Here is a 22093-nt window from a genome sequence, read left to right as displayed (position 1 = left end):
GCTATTCTCATGATGTGAAAAACAAAAGCGACATTTTTCATATCAACAGAATTAAATATACCTCGACGTAACACATGGCGGCGACATTCCTATGAATACTCCTCTCGTAATCAATGACATTACAATGTACAGTAATCTATCATCTTATTCGATTTACCTTGCCGCACAAGACATCATCAATACATGGCAATTTTCTTCAATGCCAAATGTCGACAACCAGCCGGGCTTTACTTCCGACATTCTTCTGGTGACGCATAAAGGGGTAACATCCTTTCGGCACCCATCCCCCATGGCCCCATGGCGGCTAACTCAAGAATCAATAGAGACAAGACAAACACTATGCCTGGCCTGTTAGGTTACAATAATGCCAGCTAGATTGACACATAAGCAAGGCAAGATAATGCCATGGCAATGGTCTTGGGTATCCCAGCATGGATGTGCACGTTTTTCTGTCCGTAGGACGAAACGTGGCACTGCACCGACACAGCTCTGTGGCACCAGGTTGACGACGCATTGTTCCAAATGCCATAATGTGGGTGAGATATGAATGCCATTTACTATTGGCACACTTTTCCATTTCTCATCCGAACGCCCAAACACTCGCACACACACACACACACACTCATAAACATGCTCCCATAACGGGGACAAATGGAATGGAAGAGTAATACGAAATGGAAAGAATTGTACAAAATGGGTTTGTAATTGCACAGTTTGAACTGAATTTTGCAAGGGCTGTGCTGTTATTGTTGTTTGTGTTTGTTGTTTCCTTTGTTTCTCGATGTTCATGTACAGCAGTAGCGTCACACTCCTCGCCTCGCCAGGAAAATAATGAGTATTTTCTGTTGCCACATTAAATCATAGATTGAAATGAACATTCCATTGTTTTCTCTTGTCTATCGCAAATGGCGCCAACATTTTTTTAAGCCGAGTGAAATAACAAAACAAAACAAAAAACGAAAACACTGAATCAACAAAAAGAGAAAAAATAATGTTATATAACGATAAGCCGATTGTGCAATATCAATGATATTATTTTATCTACAATGCGAATTTGTATAAACAACGCTTTTGTGTAAACAATAAAATTGTTATTGGAGTCGCTAACTGGATCCATTGCTACGCGGCGGACAGAATTGGCCATCCAATTAAGAGAATGAAAGCTGTATTTTTGTTGTTCGTGAAAATATATAATCATTAAGCCTGAGTAATTGGTATAGAAACGGAGTTCGATTGGGACCCAAATAATCAGAAAAAAAAAAATAATATTAGAAACGAAAACGGAATAAACAAATTAATATTAGAAACGAATTCACAATTGAAATATGCCTTCTGACAAAGCCGTAGGTCAGAACTAGGTGGGAAGGACAAGAATGATTCTTCCCAACCCATAAGTGAGCAAATATTTAAGAGCAGTATAGAGTATTTATAAAGCAAACTGATAAAGTTTTTAAATTCCCATTAGCACGATTGAGGGCGTAAATATAGGACAAATGCAATAAAATTTTGCCACAAGACGCTCCGGTCAAATTCCAAAATTCGAAAGATATCACATCTATAGGAACTTTGCGGTAAATTATAGAGTTGACATGGTCGGTTTTCTTAGCCTGTAGCCTTTGCTTACTTTTTTGAACTCGGTTCAGAGTTGAATATAGCTCCTATTTATATTACCTTACAATTAAAAATTGAGTTCAAGTGACAAGTTTGCTACATTTGATTAGAAACTAGCTGTATTTACCACATTTACGTTATTCTATATTCGCTTCGTACACTTGTTCATTTTAATAAAATCCATAATCGTAAAGAAAGCATAAGCCATTTATATTAAATTCTGCGTGTCTTTCTGTCTGTCCGCCTGTACGAATTGAGATTGAACGCTAAAATTTTTCACACATGTGTATTGTGCCAATAGGCAGGGACGTACCGTTATATGGGGGCTATCCGAGACGTGGACCGACATGGCCCATTTACGAACTCAATTCGTTATTTTGATGATTTTAGCGACATTATTCGCCAGAATTGTTTCAAATTTCGTACTTAAAGCTCTTAATGGGCACTACAGCCTATGACAAAAAATTACTTATTACTTATGCTGGTCCACGTCTTTGTATAGCCCACATATAAAGTCATCATTTACATGGTATTTTTCGGAATTAGTTGAAAATTTTCATTTCAATTGTTTTTTTCCAAACAGTGAAGGGTATTAAAAGTTCTGTCCGGCCGAACTCAGCTGCTTTCTTTTCCTTTTTTATTTTCGTTGTACATTACGTACATTTAATCGCCTTTTCAAGGCACATTATTCCACTGTCCAAGGTTCAAATTTTGACATCACCATATATATGATGCATGTTTGTAATCAATTCCGCTGTTTTCCTTTTTTTCTAATTACACAGGACATGGCTAAAGACAATTGGCACAGAACACTGGCATCATTTGTGAGTTGGCTTTCATTTGCCAAGCTGGTGGCTGGTGGCTGGTGGCTGGCGGTGGCATCATGTCAAACATTGACATTTTTATGGTGAGGCACCAAAACAACAGACATCAATTGGATCGAATGGAAGCGTTTCCGTTCAAATGGCTAGAATACAACCGATAATTCACCATCATCATTATTGTAATTAAGAACACACGCACCCGCCAGTTTTCACGGACGAGCGACTCTTTTGCCTCCATTCGCATTGACTATGGCAACAACAACAACCACAACATCAACATCGAATATTTAATTATCATAATTGAATTCATCGTTTGTGAGATAGATTTGATGTTGTGGTCTCGATTGCCAGAAAACATGTGAACGCCGCATTTCTGGAGGACAACGCCTACCTACTATCGCTGTTCAATGCATGTAATCGGTGGAAAAATCAACAGTTACGCAGATGTTGTAGTGCTTCGATAAATTTCATTAATTGCCCAATCAATTAATTGGGATAAGTAATAACTATGTTGTGGAAGAAACAAACTCTAATCGCCGGCAATACATTTTGGGTCAATTGTTTTTAGTTTGTAACTCATCGAACAATGATGGAAGATAGAGTGGCTCAGTATATATAACTGTAGAACAATATTTCTTTTTCTACAAGTGCGTTTCGCATATACATGTATTTTATATGTTTGTTCTTTTTTATACCCTCCACCTTGGAAAGAAGGGTATATTAACTTTGTCATTCCGTTTGTAACATGTCTAAATATTCGTCGTGGACCCCATAATGTATATATATTCATAATCAGCATAGATTCTAAGTCGATTTAACCATCTAAGTCGATGTCCGTCTGTCTGTCTTTTGAAATCACGATACAGGCCACATTACTTGACGTAGAGCGCCAAAATTTAGCAGAGCTATTTGTATTTTGTCTAGGATGGCTGGTATTGAAAATGACATATATTGGTCCACGTTTTGGTATAGTCCCCATATAACGGTACCTCCCGATATTCGGTATTTTGATGATTTTTGCAACATTTTCCCGCGAATATGTCTAAAAATTGGTATTTGTGGGTCATAATTGGTTCTAATGTTTCCATTACCCTAAGGTGGAGGGTATTAAAAGTTCGGCCCGGTCGAGCTTAATATTTTTTTTACTTGGTTTTTTTAATATAATGAAAAGAAACCTGTTTAGATTTAGCAACATCTTTCATGCAAATATTTTGGACAACTTGAATTTAAAACTATTTGTCCTATATTTGCAAGTCGTAATGTCGTTTGTCAAACATGTATATGTAAAGAAAGTCTTAAAGTCGGGTGGGGCCGACTTTATGATACCCTACATCAATTTGAAAATTTAGTAGAGCTCCGCATAACAATTAACAGTTTTTATAGGAGAATTCAATCATACACGCTATGATTATAATTGTAATTTAAAGTTCAAAGGACTAAATATGCCGAAGCATTTGTATCTTTTAAATTCGGACTTGTATTGCCCATTTGGTGCAAAATTAATTTGAAATCATATAAAGATATATATGGGAGCTATATCCAAATCGGAACCGATCTCGATAAAATTTGGCAAAGATATTTCTGAGCTGTATTTGATATATTTCCCTGAATATCGTTGTTACGGAGTGCATATTACGGCTGTGGGTAACAAATACAACAATTCGGATGCCTATTTGCAGGCCTAATTTGGTAGTATGTGCAAAGTTCCATATTATTTGGGGTGATTTTGGTGCACAATAAAAAGCAAATCGGACGAAGATGTATATGGGAGCTATATCTAAACTTTGACCGATTATCTCCAATTTCAATAGGGTTCGTCCTTGGGCCAAACAAATGATTTGTGCAAAATTTCATCTGGATAGGGCAATGATTGCGAACTGTACTTTGTTTACAAAAATACACGGACAGACGGACGGACGGACATGCATAAATCGACTCAGAATGTGATTCTATGCAGATCATCAAAAGGAACTATGGGTCTATCTCGTTTCCTTTTGCCTGTTACCAACAAATGCACAAAGACATAATACCCTGACCACCTTGTGGTGTAGGGTATAAAAAATGTAGCAACGCACTTTTCAGCCAGAGAAATCATCCACATCATGAATGCACTTTTTTATTCATTTAATTTTTACAATGCTAATGCATAATATCTGTCAGGACCACTAGTTCAACCATCCTCCGCACTCGTCAAGTTTATGACAATATCAAAACTGAGACCATATGAAGTAGTGGATATGTGATCTGTCCTTTATAAACCATAGACATAACGTATTATGTTATTGTATTCTACGTTAAACTTGTGTCGACTTCTTGAGTTACAGTATGCAAAAAGTTCACATCCGTATAGTTAACCATGGACTAAGTATGTCCAGCGTATATGTAGTGGTGTAAGGGATTGTCTTAACCATAGTACCCGTAGTTTAGCGAAGGTTTGCCCAGCGACTATTTCAATATGGTTTGACCAACTAAGTGAATTGTTAAATACAACGCCAAGGTTTTCCACATTGGTAGTTATATATACGAGTGATTATTTTGCAGGCTAAACATTCATTTTTATACCCTCCACCTCGAAAAGGAGGGTATATTAACTTTGTCATTCAGTTTGTAACATCCCTAAATATACGTCTTAGACCCAATAATGTATATATATTCATAATCACCGTTAAATTCTAAGTCGATTCAACGACGTCGGTCTATTGAAATCACGATACAGCCCACATTATTACACGTAGAGCTTCAGAATTTGGCAAAACAAATTGTATTGTGTCTAGAATGGTTGGTATTGAAAATGAGATATATAGGTCCACGATTTTGTATAGCCCCCATATAACGGAACCTCTCAATACTCTGTATTTTGATGATTTTTTGAACAACCCCCATATAACGGTGCCTCCCGATATTTTTCCACGGATTTGTCTACAAATTCTTATTTGTATGTCATAGTGGGCTCTGGCTCCGGTAGCGCATCATTGGATGTATAGGTCCACATTTTTGTATAGCCCCCATATAAGAGTACTTTCCGATATTCGCTATTTTGATGATTTTTGCCACATTTTTCTATGGATTTGTCTTAAAATTGGTATTTGTAGTTCGCAATGGTCTCTAGCTCTTTATCCAAAAGAGGAGGGTATTAAAAGTTTGGCCCGGCTGAATTTAATGTTTATACCCTACAACACTATGTGTTGGGGGTATTATAAGTTTGATTGGCCCAAAAATTATGTAACACCTCGAAATATTGGTTTCCCACATAGAAAAGTATATATGGATCATCCGTCCGTCTGTCCGTCTGTCCATGTTAATTTTTAATCACTCTACAGGTCGCAATTATGGCCCGATCTTCACGAAATTTGGAATGGAGGTCGGGGTCGGGCCGGAATAGAACCCTATTTCTTTTTGAGATGATCGCCAAATGTTTAGTGGTTGAAATAGACCAAATACTAAAATAATTTCGGATTTTACAGTAGCTATACAGGTCGCAATTTCGGTCGGAATTTCGCATGTAGCTAGAGTTTAGGGCGGGGAAGAAGCCTACCAATTTGGGTGGTCATCGGATAATATTTAGCGGGTAAAATAGACCATATCTTTTTTGTTGAAAAAATTCAAAATTTTTCATTAAACCGCGAAAATTTTAAATCCCGGCGAAATCACAAAGCCATGACAAGGTTACTTCTGACCTTTACATTGATGTTAACATCCATCAAATCGGATATATAGCAAAATATGTGCGATATATATGTCTATAAAAGAGGATATGCTTGAAAAATCACTTATATGTCGAGATCGGCTGAACTGATTTCGACAGTTCTCATTAATTCAGAATGGCCTCTTGGCAGGAAGGAAAAAACGTCTAAAAAATCGCATAAAAATATCTCTCTAAAGATAAAAATATTGATTTTGTAAAATTTTCTCATATTTTTTCAATTTTGTCATATTTTTGGCATATTTTCATTTTGCATTAAACATTTGGTAATTTTTCTACAGCTAACAAAACTAAGTAGTTAGGATATCAGGATATCATATACAGATCGCATTTATGGCCCGATCCTTACGAAATTTTGCATGGGGATAAGATGAGGGTCAGAATAGAAGCCTACTCTTTTTGGAGATGATCGCCATATATTTAGGGGTTGAAATGGACCAAAAAAAACTGCAAAATTGTCGGCAGGTCGTAATTATCGATCTATCGATATCAATCAAAAACCAATAATAAATGTTAATATTTTGCCACTTCTGAGAGATTATAGGTCCTTGGGAAATATTGGTTCCAGATCTAGGAAGACCATTTACGTGCAACATCTACCAATAAATTGGAAATGAGCAAATTAGTTTAAGTTGCTACTATTCGAAAATTAGAGAACGAAACCTGATGGTTTTCTTTTATAATTTGTCACAATATCTTGTGGAATTCTTTCGGGTATCTCGCCTATATAAACTGTATCGTTTATTAAAGTGTTGTAGGGTATTCAACGGTCGGCCCCGCTCGACTGTAGCCTTTGCTTACTTGTTTTTACTTGTTATGTATTATCAATCATTTTGATTTGAGGTGATTGGGGCACAAACCGTTAACATTGGCGCATTTACTTACACAAGATTATTTTTTCAGGTTCAATTTAACTATTCCTCAACTATTTCTTCCTACCATTGACTACCACTGCTTTAAGTTAATATTTAACAAACTTAAACATCTGAGTTGCTTGCAAATGTTCCTCATTGATTTTCTAGACCGAAAAGGCAAGTCAATTATACAACCTATTATAAAATGAGAAATTCTGCGATCCCTAACTATGGAATTGCGTGCCAGTGGATCGATTATATAAATCACTGGAAACTTCCATTACCAACATTATACGTCACACCTTTAATCAAGCGAAGAAATTTACCAAGTTAATGATTCCGCATTCGAAATAAAACCATGGGAATCGTCAGCTATGTATGATACTCCTTCTCTTCTTAAAGTGACCCAAAACACGCGACTAGTGCTTATACCTTGAGAGTGTATGTAAAATACAACACACATAACAGCCAGTCATGTGCATATATTCAACCCTGGACATAATCTCTATATTCATTTTTATGACAATTTAAGAAAGAAATTCCCAATCACAGTTCGATAATTCCTAAAGAATTAATGCCCCAAGGACACAATGGACATTCTTGAGTCCAGATAACGTGAACATTGTTAGCGCTATAAACGAACAGCTTCAGATGGGATTTTCCATTTTCCATACAATGGGAAAATCTAAATGTAACGAGCAAACACACAACTGGAAACATGATTCAGTTGTTCGATTGTATCCCGCTCCCTCCCCCCCTTCACTCCTCTCACCCATTTCAGACACGTGAATGTAGTTTAATGGATGTTGTTTTTGTTCTCGTTCTTATTTTCCATTCAATTTGAGTTTGCATTTAAATCGTCCAATTACACCGACTGAAAGCAATACAGAATTGTTGTTAGGAATAATTTTACACATTTACATAAAGGCAATACACAATAGCGACTAATCGTAATTGTTGGTATTCCTTTCCCCTGCCGCAGATAGGGATTCTGTTAGCCACCCGGAATGACTAACGTGTTCGAATAAATGCATCTGATAAAGCACCTGGAAGAACTACGTATCTCAAACGATCTGTTTTTGTTGAGAGTATTTTCCGGGAAATGAAACAGTTCTTATTTCTAGCGGAGAAAAGGAAAACATGTAACGATGCCAACAGACTTATGGGGGAAAATAATCCATGGAAAATATTTACGTATGTAAAGATGCACGTTTTTTGCGCATAAATCTTCTTCACTTTTCGCAGTACAAGGCCATCTTAAAAGTGTTTATGTGTTTGTGTTAGAGAGAATTTACATAGTTCCCCCTAGTCGTCCTGAAGGTACTGTTAGAATGCGATGCGACAAAATGGAAGAACGTAAAGTACTTTGTTTTTGTAAGCAGCAAAATCAATAAAAATAAAAATAAGCTCAATGCAACACGGTATGGAATACACACACACACACAAGCCTGTATGGTACCCAATATCAGTCTGAGTAATTTTAAACAAATGGCATGTATTAAGAGCTTGGGCGGGAAAACTTACCGATGTAGTCAGGTGGACAATGTGTAAGCCCGGACCCCTCCCAAAGTGACCAATTTTAAGACATTTTCTGGCATATTTAAGATAAAAAGGTAACTAATTGTGTCCGAAAATATTTCTCGCTACGTCGCACAATTTGGCTTCAGTGGACAAAAATCCAAATGATATAAATCGTATACCCTCCATATTGTAACTCAAAACTCCTCGAAGTATTCACATTAAACCCTATAAACTATACATATTCTTGCACAGAGGTCTTTTTGGAGGTCCAATTTTCGACCACATTTTGAAGCATTTGAGGGCATACAAGGTGACATGAAAAAACTGCAACCAATTTCAGACGTCTGTCAATTCTAAGCCACTCGTCCGACAGCTGTTAAAATTATTCCTGTGACAGCTCATTATATTGTTTACAAACGTACAAAAGCATTTTGGTGAGAACAGCGTGATAATGTGATTTCTTTATATTTGGCTGGAAAATCACAAGTGGCTATCGTTAGGGCACTCTAGCATTTAAATGTGAATAAATCCTTTGTGTATCGCACCATCGCTCGTTAGCGTGATAATGGTATCGTAGCCCGACGTCAAGGAAGTGGACGGAAGAAACAGCAACATCAGCAAAAATGGTTCGAAAAGTAAAGAAGCGACTTGATCGAAACCCGCGTCGCAGTGTCTGAAAAATGGCTCGTAAGCTGAACATATTGCATTATTCCATTCGCAAATATTGAAAAATGAGCTCGGGGCAAAGCCATTGAAAGTCCAAAAAGTTCAAGAACTTACACTGCAACAGAAAGGAAATAGACTCAAAAGAGCTAAAGAGTTGCTTCGCTTAGCCGAAAGTGGTGAACTGCCAAATTTGTTTTCTCCGATGAGAAAACATTCCTTGTCCAGCAGTTTGTAAACAAAAAAGTGATCGTGTTTACTTGCCAAAGAGGTCAGTTGAAAAATTTGCACCTTCGGTTGGCCACCAGAACTCAAGCGCCGGCCATGGTGATGGTGTGGGCCGCCATATCAGCCAATGGTCGCTATCCGCTTGTATTAATCGACCGTGGCATCAGAATAAATGCCGAATATTATCGCGAAATTATTCTGGATGGTGAATTAAAGCCTTGGGCACTCAAACATTTTGGCCTCAGACCTTGGACATTGCAACAGGACTCAGCACCATCGCACTCAGCACGCGCCATCCAAGAATGTTTACAAAATAATGTTCCTCGCTTCATTTCCAGCGCAAAATGGCCATCAAAATCTTCGGATACCAATCCGTTGGACTATTGTGTCTGGAGAATATTGGAAAGCAAGGTTTGCACTAAAAAGTACCAAAGTGTCGATCACCTCAAGCAAGCGCTTCGCCGGGAGTGGGCCAAAATACCGCAGAGCAACATTCGGGCAGCGAATGACTGTCCCAAGGCAGCGTGTGACGGTCTCATTCGTGCCAAAGGGGATCAATTCGAACAAATCTCAACTTATTCTGAAATTTGATGTTATTTCCGACATTTTGGTTTTCATCCAATAAAAAATGTAAAAATTATGGCGTTTGACTTTGTTGCATTTTTTTATCACATCCTGTATATTCTTCATTCTCAAGCACATTAAATATATCTAAGAAATACTTTTGCTAAATTTGATCGAGTTCGGTTCAGAATTGGATATAGCCCCCATTTATATCTCTCAAATGCTTAATATAAGTCCGAGTTGAATGGATTTTGGCACATACGAACGAATTTAGCCTGGAAGTGTATCAAAGTTAGTGAAAATCGGTTAATATATAGCTATAGGTCCCATATACATGTTTCATAAGGTTTTGTATTTTACACCCGTAAAACACTCTTCACAACAACCATATTTGGAATCAACTATCAGATACATCATAGAAATACCTCTGCTAAATTTTATAGAGATCGGTTCAGATTTGGCTAGCATATATATGTCTTATCCTAATTTCACGTCTATTGCGCATTCCAAAACGATCATAAGTGGAATGTTTTAATTCTCAAAAATTTCCCATAAAATCGATTGTTTATTATATGAAGCTTTACTATATATGCAAGAGGTGGGTATCATAAAGTCGGCCCTGCCTTACCTTCACCTTTCTTTATTGGTTAACATTACCAATCTAATTTTGAACTTATATATTACTCGAACCTATACTCTGGAATGCATACAAATTATAGGATTTTGGGCCATTGAGTCGCTGTATATGTATTATGTAGTACCACGACAAAATTACCCTCTTCTCTATTATCAAAATATTTGCTCGGTATCAGCACAATATGAATACTTTGTTTTAATTGTAATTGCGATGTTCAGAAATGTTAACTGTATTTGAGTTCATTCTGGCAAAGAACTTTAATCGCAGTCATCTACAGCTCTTGTAGAATTCTCGTGGTTGTTATGCATTGCAAAAAATTTCGATTCAAAAGAATTAGTTTTTATGTCTAACTCTTTTCAAGCATTTCAATGCCAACAGACATTCCTTCGATGTTTCGCCAAACTTGGTGTGGCATTTATTCACTTGGCGCCCAACAGTCGCCATTTTCATTTTTTTGTGTTGCTTGCTCCAAATCTTAGATTTCGTTGGCGTTTTATTGCCACTCTTTTGCTCTTCTTTTCGCGTTCTATTTGGATTTCGCTGTTGCGCTGTATTTTCATTTATAAATAATTAATATTCCCTTCCCTTTATGTAAATCTCGTTGCGAATACATGAATATTTTCTCAATTCCATTTTCATGGTGATTTACGACTCATCCACGCACACATACACTCACACACACATACATACATACATATGTATGCAAGTGTCACGAACATGAAGCCATTTAATGTTACACTCTTATCCTTTTGTATTAATTTTGATGCCTGATAATAATCTGTGTTTCTGATTGGGTACTTAACTGTGTAATCAAGATTTATGTGCGACTTAATAATTCTACTCCGGAATCCGACATTGTCATTTTAACTTCTTTCAAAATAGTACGTATTCATCTATGAATTACCCAGTCACTCTTAATACGTTTTGCGTGTGACAGTCAAACCACACAGCCATACAAAAACAATTAATGCCCAGAACCGAGCACAAGGCGTGAAGGAGCGGCAATGATGAAACGTTGGTATTCTTTAAATTTCCTCGTTTGGTTTTTAAATTCTTCGTTTACACCATCCTTTTGTGTTGTCTTCGTCTTTTGTTCTTATCATGAAATGGCATTTCTCATTTTATACTCTTTAGCTTTCGCTTTAATAACTGACTTTGTCGCCGTCATTGTTCCCCTAGAAGTGGACTATTAAGCTGATAACTCCGCTGGAGGATGCTAATGGCGATTACTAAGTTCGCAACTGAAGACTGTTGTGCTATTATCGCATAGACCGTAGGGAGCACACAACGTTAACTGTCGCCAAGGGGCAGCGTTGCAACAGCCAATTGTTGGTAGCTGCCAACCCACCACCGAGGATTAGAAGAAATTAATTTGGATACAAATGTACGAGGATCAGATACGAGATACCAACAAACCGAGTTGAGATTTCATTGCTGGTGGCATTAAACTCTTTACGGTAGTTGTCCCTACCTACCACCTCGCCTCACCCCGAATTGTATTAACCATGAAGTAATGTTTGTTCTATCTGAGTAGGTATGTATGTGTGGGTGTGTTCATTTTTTCTGGTAAAATGAATTTTGCTCTTGGCTAGCCTTGTGGCAATAAAAATAAGCACTTTAAGGAAAAGACGTCAACAATTACACCAACACAAATGCAATTGATGATGGGGGATAACACAAACAAACTTTGAAAACAGAAAATGCCTCTTTCGACAGGGATTTCCAAAGAAATAGGGGAGTTGTAGTGGAAGAGACGACGAAGACTATAACAAAATAAATAATGCTTTAGAAGAATTTAAATGTTAAATAAATTGCAGATAACTATCCTCTGATTTCTTTAGCAGTATTTCTCTCTCTCTCTCTCTTGTTTGGCAAAACATGTCGCATGCCTTAGTATTAACAATAATAAAAATATGAATCACGTCGTTGCCAACACCATGTCAGGTGTGCTAAATGACGTGCGGAGCCGGCCCATAAATTAACGCGAGACGGCGAGACAGTATTTTAATCAAAATTTGGTTAGCTTAGACGACAAACTAACAGCTCCAACTCATGCTTATGTATGTAGATTTTGTGACAACTAAATTAAATTTCCCTTAGCAGTGGAGAGAAATAACTCCAACTATAGGACAAGTTGCTTCTAGAGAAGTCCAAACAATTGCAAGCACATAAGCTTACGCAGCTAGCAGCAGAAATATAAACCACTATTAGATTGACGTTAGCCCTATTCCTAAGATTTGTCTCTGCTGGCTATCACTGGATTGTTGATTTAAAAATGTGATGTGAATGAGTTATTATTATTTCGAAAAAATTCGGAAAATTGGGTTTTTTTTTAAATACCACCGCTATTCTAATGTTATGAAACCCTATTCTAATGTTATGAAACCCTACGTAAATTGAGTTTGCTTTGTTCTTATTCTAACAATCTTCTCTGTGATCAAATCCATCAACTTAATCGGCAGAATATCTGCTAAAAATGTTTTCACGCTGCATTTTGTTTTCGACATACAATTTATATTTAACTAAATGGATTGATAAACGGAGATTGGCCCAACGAGACCTAGGGTCAAAACACGTTATTTCGATGAGATACATTTTGGCCGTATCAAATGATATATGATGTACAGCCTGTATGGCTCAGGGTATACAAATCACGGCGAATTCTGACTATCATGCTACACTCTCTATACTTGTACGATTTTTTGGAAATCAGGAACATTTCATCGTTTTTTTTTTTACCCGAAAATATAATTGGACATAACATCATGCGGTTTCGAAACTCAGCAAATCTTATATAACACCACACTTTACGTCCAAGAACGTCATAATGAAGCCGTCAACATTCCTTAATGAAAATTGACTGCAAACGAGTTGTTGCAACACAAGACGCACGCCATCATTCAGCCACTATGACTTGAAGAATATATTTCATTATTGAAAGTAGACATTAAATGAATAAAATACCAGGAAAGAAACTCTAAAAGTCAAGCGGGCCGACTTTATTATACCCTACACCACTTTGCATATTTAGTACAGTTTCACATAACAATTAAAAGTTTTTATGGGAGAATTAAATCATACAAGCTACGATTATATTTATATTTTCAAGTTAAAAGAACTAAATATGCCAAAGCATTTGTATCTTTTCAATTCGGGCTTGTATTGCCCATTTGGTGCACAATAAACTTGAAATCGGGTAATCTTATTAAAATCTGAATCGATCTCGATAAAATTTGGCAAATATATTTCGGAGATGTATTTGATATAATACCCCAAATATCGTTGTTACAGAGTAAATATTTCGGCTACGGAGGACAAAAATAACAAATCGAATGAAGAATATATATGGGAGCTATAGCTATATCTGAACCGATCTTCACCAAATTTTACATACTATCTTCTAGACTCAATTGTGTCGTATTACGTTTGGTGCCCAAAAAAAGGCATATGAGACGAATTTATATATGGGAGCTATATACAAATCTGACCCGATCTCGATCGAAAAAATTTAGCAAAGATATTTTTGAACTGTATTTGATATATTTAACCAAATATTGTTGTAACAGAGTGCATATTACGGCTGCGGAGGACAAAAATAACAAATCGAATGAACAATATGTATGGGAGCTATAGCTATATCTGAACCGATTTCGATCAAATTAAGCATACTTATTTTCAAGCCTACTTTGGTCGTATGTGCAAATTCCATAATGTTTGGGCTGATATTGCACTTCTGGTGCACAAAAAAGGTAATCGGTATATATGTGGGAGCTATATCTAAATTTTGGCCATCCTTATACCCTGACCACCATGTGGTGTAAGGTATAATGATATATAGTTCCTCTATATAGAATTGGCTTATTTAGAACTATCGTTTCCGCTGTAATGCAGGAGTTCTTTATTATTTTTATACCCTCCACCATACTATGGAGGGTATATTAGGTTTGTCATTCCGTTTGTTGCAACTCGAAATATATATTTTAGACCGTCTATCCGTCTGTGAAAATCACTCTAGCTTCCGAACGAAATGAAGTAGATTGGTAAAATTTTACTCAAATGCATATTATGTCTCCAGGACTTTCGGTATTGAAAATGGACCATGCAGGTCCACGTTTTGGCATAGTCCCCATATAATGGTACCTCCAGCTATTCGATATTTTGATGATTTTAGCAACATTATTCATCGGAATTGTTTCAAATTTGGTATTTGAAGTTCGTAATGAATACTACAGCCTAAGACAGAAACTTGTCTGTGCAGGTCCATGTCTTAGCTACATTATTGACTGATTTTCGCTTTGAATATTGTAATGCCTTATGACAAAAGTTACCCATGCAGGTCCATGTCGTCGCATAGACCCTAGTATAACAGCTACATTCAGTATCTTTAAGATTTTAACGAAATTTTTAACTGATTTATTGTTTTTGAGAATTGCCAGATACGTTTCAACTGGGGGAGGGTACTCAAAGTTCGTCTGTAGAAATCACTCTAGCTTCGGAGAGAAATGAAGTAAGTTCATTAAATTTTACTCACATGTGTGTTTGTTTTGCAGGACTTTTGGAATTGAAAATGGGATATATAAGTCCACGGTTTGGTATAGCCTTCATACAACTGTACCGACAGATTTAAAGCTTTTTGGCTTCTTTAGTCATAGTTTTAACCCAAATTTGCTGTAAATTGGCAGCATATGTTCCCATTATGTAAGAAATGTCCTTGTATAAACCTGTCAATGTAGGACTAAGTTTTGATACATTCCTCATATAACAGTACCTTCAAATATTTGGTATTTTGATGATTTGTGTCACACTTTCACTGGAAATATTTCAAACTTTCAATTTGAAATTTCTGATGGGAACTACATCCTGTGACAGATGCGCATATAGTTCCTCGTTCTGTTATAGCCCCCAAATAATGGTACTTTCCTATATTCTGTATTTTGATGATTTTAGTGGCTTTATTCACCGGAATTCTTTCAAATTTCGTAATTGAAGTTCCTAATGGGTACTATGAGAGAAAATTGCATAGACCCATATAACGGTACCTCCCTAAATTTTGTATTATGATAACTTTAGCATCATTTTTCACCGGAATTGCTTCAAGTTTCGTATTTGAATACCGTAATGGCCTATGTCGAAAATTACATTTACAGGTCCTCGTCTTTGTAAAGGCCTAATATAACGGCACCTCCCTATATTCGGTATATTTTAGGTTTTTTTTTTAAATTAAAAAAAAATCCAACAGGTGAAGGGTATTCAAAGTTCGACTCTGTCGAACTTACGCCTTTTTTACTTTTTTTCTTTAAATTTCTAGTGTCTTGGGAGTCATAAAATTGGGTTGAAATCGCAGTCGTGGTTTAATAACGTGTGCTTCGGTTTTTTTAAAAGTTTAACAGCATTATCCAAACGATCTTACTGGTATTTGTTGTTTAAAGTGGAACGCATTTGAATTCAGATACTTTTATAAAAAATTGTTTTCTTCACCCAATGGTGGAGGGTATTAAAAGTTCGACCGGTCGAACTTAATGTTTTCTTCCTACTTTTTATTATTGTGGCATGACTTTCACTTTGCGGTAAAATACTTTAACAATGTAAATGGTTGCGAAACTTCTGTATTTCAGATTTGAAATCTGCCTTCAAGTTGAAATAACGAACATCAAAATTTTGTAAAATTAATTAAATTTTTTTTTTTATTAAATTATGTGAGATTATGTTTGAATTATATTTTAACCAAGTTGTGACACTTGTATTACATATACACGTAAGACTGAAAAGTTCTTTGAGCTACAAAATAATATTTCGAAATTTAAAAACATTTTTTAATTGTTTTTATTTATTTTCAATTACTCCTTAAAATATAGCTTTCCATATAGTGTGGATTACAAGAGAATACTATTTCGTTTATGCCGTTTTTCATGGTAAATTCAATTTTTCGTTTCATTTCCTTAAAGACCAAATACTTATCAAGCATTATATGGGATTATGTACCACTCTTGCTCCCATTGCCTGCAAAACCGCCAAAGTACTTTTTGTTCTTTTCGTTTTTCGTTAATGCATCTACTTATTTGGCAAAATATTTTTACATTTTTCTTTCTTTCTTTCTTTGAGTCATTTTCACTGTTACACAACACAGAATGAGTTTGTGGCGCTGTTCATGCCAGGAATTCAAATGAGGCAACCAATATTAAAAGCTTCATGGAAACTGGCTAAAGAAAGCACTCGTAAAATGTTTTTGTATTATGTGGAGGGTCTCTCTTTTTTGAGACTTGTGCAAAAATATGCATTACACAAAAGTGGTATTTTAAGTGCTAAAACAGGATGCAACAAATAATACTTTATAGAATTCAAAGAGGACAACTAAAAAAAGTATCCCTTATTCCACTTTTTGTTACCAATTTTCGAAAGAATATTTAAGTATTTTAAAACTACATCAAAATGCAATGGCCATAAGTACATGTATATTTTGAAAATAGTACACATTAAGTTATTGAGTCAAATATATTGTAAGACGGTGAAAACGCAAGCGGTTGTTAACATATTATGAAACCACTTTTCTTCTTTCTCCTCTCCCCTCTCTCTCTCTCTCTCTCTCTCTCTCTCTCTATGGGTTAATAATTTTGATAATTTAATGGTCAAATAACTAAAAACAATTAAAAAAGGTAAGTTCGGCCGAGACGAACTTTTATTACCCTCCGCCATTTTGAAGGAACTTCGAATATTTCCAAAAAAATCCATAGAAAAATACAGTTTGAAAGAAAACCGTTATATGGGGGCTATACGAAGACGTGGATCTGCATACGCAGATCACAGACTGTCATTACGAACTTTAAATACGAAATTTGAAACAACTCCGGAAAAAAGTGTCTCTAAAATCATAAAACTGGAAACAATTCCAATGAATAATACTACTAATATCATCAAAATACCAAATAAAGGGAGGTGCTGTTACAAGTGGGCTATATGGAAACCTTAACCTACATAATATAACATACGAAGATATGAACCTGTATACTCAATTTGTTGGCATAGACTGTAGTACCCATTAGGAACTTTAAATACTAAATTCGAAACAATTCCGGCAAAAATCATCAAAATAGCAAAAACCGCGAGGGGGCTATACCGTTGTATGGGGGCTATACGATATCGTATAGTACTATATAGACTATTTTATTCCAGAGGGTAAAGTACTCGGAACGAACTTTTTATTACTACTTATTATTTCATACAATTCCATTGAAAAATGTGTGGGGAGTACCGTTATATGGGGACATCTTCGAACTGTACCTGTCTGCAGACGAAAGACCAATCTGTGCAAATGAAAACCACACATTATTCCCCTCCAAATAAAAACTACATTTACGTTTGTTTTATTTTTTTAATTTTTCCATAACGTTGCTTTGAGAGTAACATTTTTGTTTTTTATTGCAATTTAGAATTTTTGATAATGGAATAGGCGGCGTATGATATATATTTAAATACGCTATCTTAGGAGTTTATTAACCATACGCACCCTGGTTCCAAATTAAACAAGACCCATTCTAGAAGTAGCCGCATCGATACAACTGCTGAGACAATGAAGTGTCAAACCAATTTTGGGATTGAAATATGTTGAATGAACAAGTGAAAAGAGATTAAGTTCGCCGAAAAGAGATCGACTTAGAATTCTATGCTGATCATGAGGTGTTACAAACGGAATGACAAATTTAATATGATTAATATATCCAATAAATAAATTTAATTAATATTTCCATGGTGGAGAGTATGAAAATAATTGAAATTCCTAAAAATTGTTCAAAATGTATATCAGAACAAACTACGATTGTCGTCGTAAAAGAAAACATATAAAAATCTACGTATTAAAAAAAAAAAAAACATTTAAACAATTTTGACATAGCAATGTGCCCAAGCATTGATGAATCTACCTATGACCAGGGGTATATAGAATTTGTTATGCTACGGGAGTAAAATCCTTTACGAAATCCAAATACGTAATTTTAAATAATTCGGTTAGAATATGAGGAAATTATCTGCCGCAGAAAGTAGAACCCATTATAAACTCTAAATACCAAATTCTAAACTATTCCTTTAGAAAGTGTGGCTAAAATTGTTAAAATACTTAATATAGGAAGTAAAATTATATAAACGTTGACCGATATAGCTTGCAAACAAATGACAACTCTATACAAAATCTTAGTTTTCTATCACAGGAATGGTCTGACATATACCATTTTTACACGCGATAGAAATGTTGGGATCTTCCGATTGCGGAAAAATCGGTTGCTCATTTCACGTTTTATAAGCGTCATGATCATTTAGAAGTGTATCGATATCTACCATTTTATTTCGCATTTTATGAGAGCTGCAATTATTCAAAATGTTGACCCTTCGTCGTTGGAGGTACATGGTGGAGTGGACCGGTATTTTTTCAAAAACATAAAATCCATTAAAAATTTTGGTTAAATCTTAAAACTACCGAATGTAGCCGTTATATTAGAGACTTTACGACGACGTGGATCTGCATAGGAATAAAACAAGTTAAAAAGTATCGGTCGGTATTGCCGACAGATATATACCCTCAGCCTGTGTTTAATTATTTAAATATAGTTTGACTAGTGTTACAATTATTCAAACGTTTGACCCCCTATGGAGCAGGTTCCGAAGGAATGGGACAATATTGTCCATTTCGTATCGGAACCCAAAATATGATATAAATATTCCGACGTTCCTGGTATGGATTATATCGACTCACTCTACAAGATAGAATCTACCGAAATATTCCACTTTTATTCTTCATCTGATACAAATAAAAAATATTGAGCGAAATACTGGGCAAAATTACAAGAAAGGATATTTATGTCCAATTTTATGGGAAATTATAAATACCGATAAATTTCATATTTATATCAGGCTTCTTTTTGAGAGAAAGTAGTAAAGTATTGCTAAATTGTTTCGAAAGTTATAACAGATATAATTATTGAAAATTATGACCCGAGAAGGGGTTGGCAGATATATATCAACTTCACAACAGATATTGTGTTAGCAAAAATATTTGTGTGTGTGAAATTTGAAGAAAGTTTGATATTTATTTCGCTTTATTTGAGTGTTTTGTTTTTCAAAATTTTGAACCCTATGTATGGGGGAGAAGAAATGGTTCAATCTATACCACCTTTATAACAGATCTTGTGTTGATAGAAATATTGAGATGTACCAAGTCTAAACGGAATCGGATATTAATTTGGCATTTTATGAGCTTCATGGGTATTCAAAACTTCGACACTTTGTGGGGGAAGTACAAAGAAGTGGGCCGATACATCCCATATAAACACCAGATCTTGGGTTTATAAAAATATTGAAATGTGTGAAATTTGAAGACGTTCGGATCCTTACATCACATTATTTAATAGTTATAATTATTCAACATGTTGACCCTTTGTGGGGGAGGTACTTGATGAAGTGGAGCAATATTGTCCATTTTCGAACATGACCTAGCACAGATGAAAATATGAGGAATTACAAATTTCGAGCAAAATCGGATTATCGTTTATCTTTTTGTGCTGTGGTGGACACTTCCACATAGATCATTCCTTATTCATTCATAACACTTAACATTAACCATAATTTGTGTACAAAGCAAAATAATTTTGTCATTGAAACTTATGACTTAGTTCCTTTTGGTTTTACAACGGCACATTTTATTTCTATGTATGTCGGTTTTGATATTTTTTCGGAATCTTTGCAAAATCCTCCATAGGGCAAATTCCACCGATAATTAGAACACTGTATCAACTAATGCCGCAGACCATCTTCAGGAAAATATTAAACTCTTTCACATAATATTCTAAAAAATCCGACTTTTTTCGTTTCTTATGTTATGCATATTTTACACTTTTTCTCTTTAGGCTGTAAAAAAACTGTGAATTGTGGAACTTTTTATTTGTTTTGTTTTGATTGATAGGCCACATCACATACTGCTCTCATTAAGTTCCAACAGAGTTGTTTTATAAATATCGTATGGGCCAGGGTTTGTACTGTACAAACATAATGACACTATCAGAATATAACAAGTACCCTTCGACCAAAGAATACAATATATTTTATGAAAAAAATACTTTCCTTTGTAAATATTTCTAAAATAATATAATGGAATTTTTTAATTTGTTTCGTGAAAACCCAAAATCCATTCGGAAGATTTTTCGATCATTTTTCTTGTGGCACCTATATGTTGGCAACTCGCTTAATTTTTACATTCCCTTTTTTTCCTTCTTCACAATGGCAAACAAAGGTCTAATCTTCCGCAGCCAAATTAATAAGCTTTCTTTTTTACTGAAACTTCAAGAAGTAAAGATCAGAAAACAGTTCCCGATATCCAAATAAATTTGAAACCATCCAAGTGATTAAAATTTAATTTTACATCCAATCCAATTTCTACCATCTTGCATCACATAAAAGTTATCATATTTCAGAAGGGTAAGGTTAATCAAATGAGAAAAGTGCAAATATTTACAGACATTTTTTTAGAGACTTCGGTACACCCACTCCTACGTCATTAATCCGGAAAAAGTGATACCGAACCCTTATTTGGCTTAAAAAACTAAAGGCAATTTCCAAAGGCTTGCAAATACTAGCATTTGTTGTAGCCCAAAGGAAACAAACACCATTCCGGAAGAATCTGAAATTCACCCTACATAAAATCTGCATAGGTACTAAAACACGCTTAGATCGTAGTCTACCCACCGGGTAGACAAGGAACTCCAGATTTTGCCATAAGTTCACCGGTTTGATCACTAACTTCACAACATAACCTACAACATTAAACCTTCAATAGGAGAATCGAAGCCACGTGAAATCTTCGGATCCTAGTTTTGCCATACCTCAAAAATTCACAATTTCAAGTACAAACTTCGCATATTGGCTGTGATACTATTTGGAAATGCGGGCTTAAATACCACCCAAAACCAATACGATTGCTAATGTTGCACAATTACCTGGCGATTACTGGCATTCCATGTATATTTAATCATAAACCCAGTACAGCCTCCATAGCCTGTAAAAATAGTATCCCAGCATGGAAAATAGGATATCAACATGGGAAACTAGCAACTCATTCTAAATATACATCAGGATCCCAACACGAGTCCATTTCAAACAAAACCCCGATCTATAATCCAGCCTTGACATCAGGAATCCATCACCTAAGATAGTAAAATTATATTTAAGTACACAAATTTATATAACAAATTATTTTGCTTTATTATCTAAACATATTCAATGATATATACCTTCGTTGAGTAAATATTTTCTTGAATGGATGTTTGTATTGACGCCTATACGACCTAATGTAAAAAAATGTTTAGATAATATTGCAAAATAATTCTTATAATAATCCATACCCATTTTTGCCTCTTACTGTATGATCGATATTAGAAATAGTTCATATTGAGAAGCAAAAAGAATCTTATTAAAACAGGTTTACATGAATGCAACAACAACATAC

The 22093-nt window shown here is 35.4% G+C and overlaps 1 protein-coding gene across 5 annotated transcripts in view; it reads right to left on the bottom strand.

Moving 5' to 3' along the window:
• The window catches only part of LOC101900373 (FMRFamide receptor), a 115715-nt gene that overhangs the window by 9399 nt on the left and 84223 nt on the right, over positions 1–22093 (bottom strand). The gene's annotated exons all lie outside the window — the stretch shown is intronic.

The sequence above is a fragment of the Musca domestica genome, unplaced genomic scaffold (genome assembly GCF_030504385.1).
Source record: "Musca domestica strain aabys unplaced genomic scaffold, Musca_domestica.polishedcontigs.V.1.1 9, whole genome shotgun sequence".
NCBI lineage: Eukaryota > Metazoa > Arthropoda > Insecta > Diptera > Muscidae > Musca > Musca domestica.
Note: the sequence above shows the minus strand (reverse complement) of the source record. Positions and strands in the feature narration are given on the sequence as shown.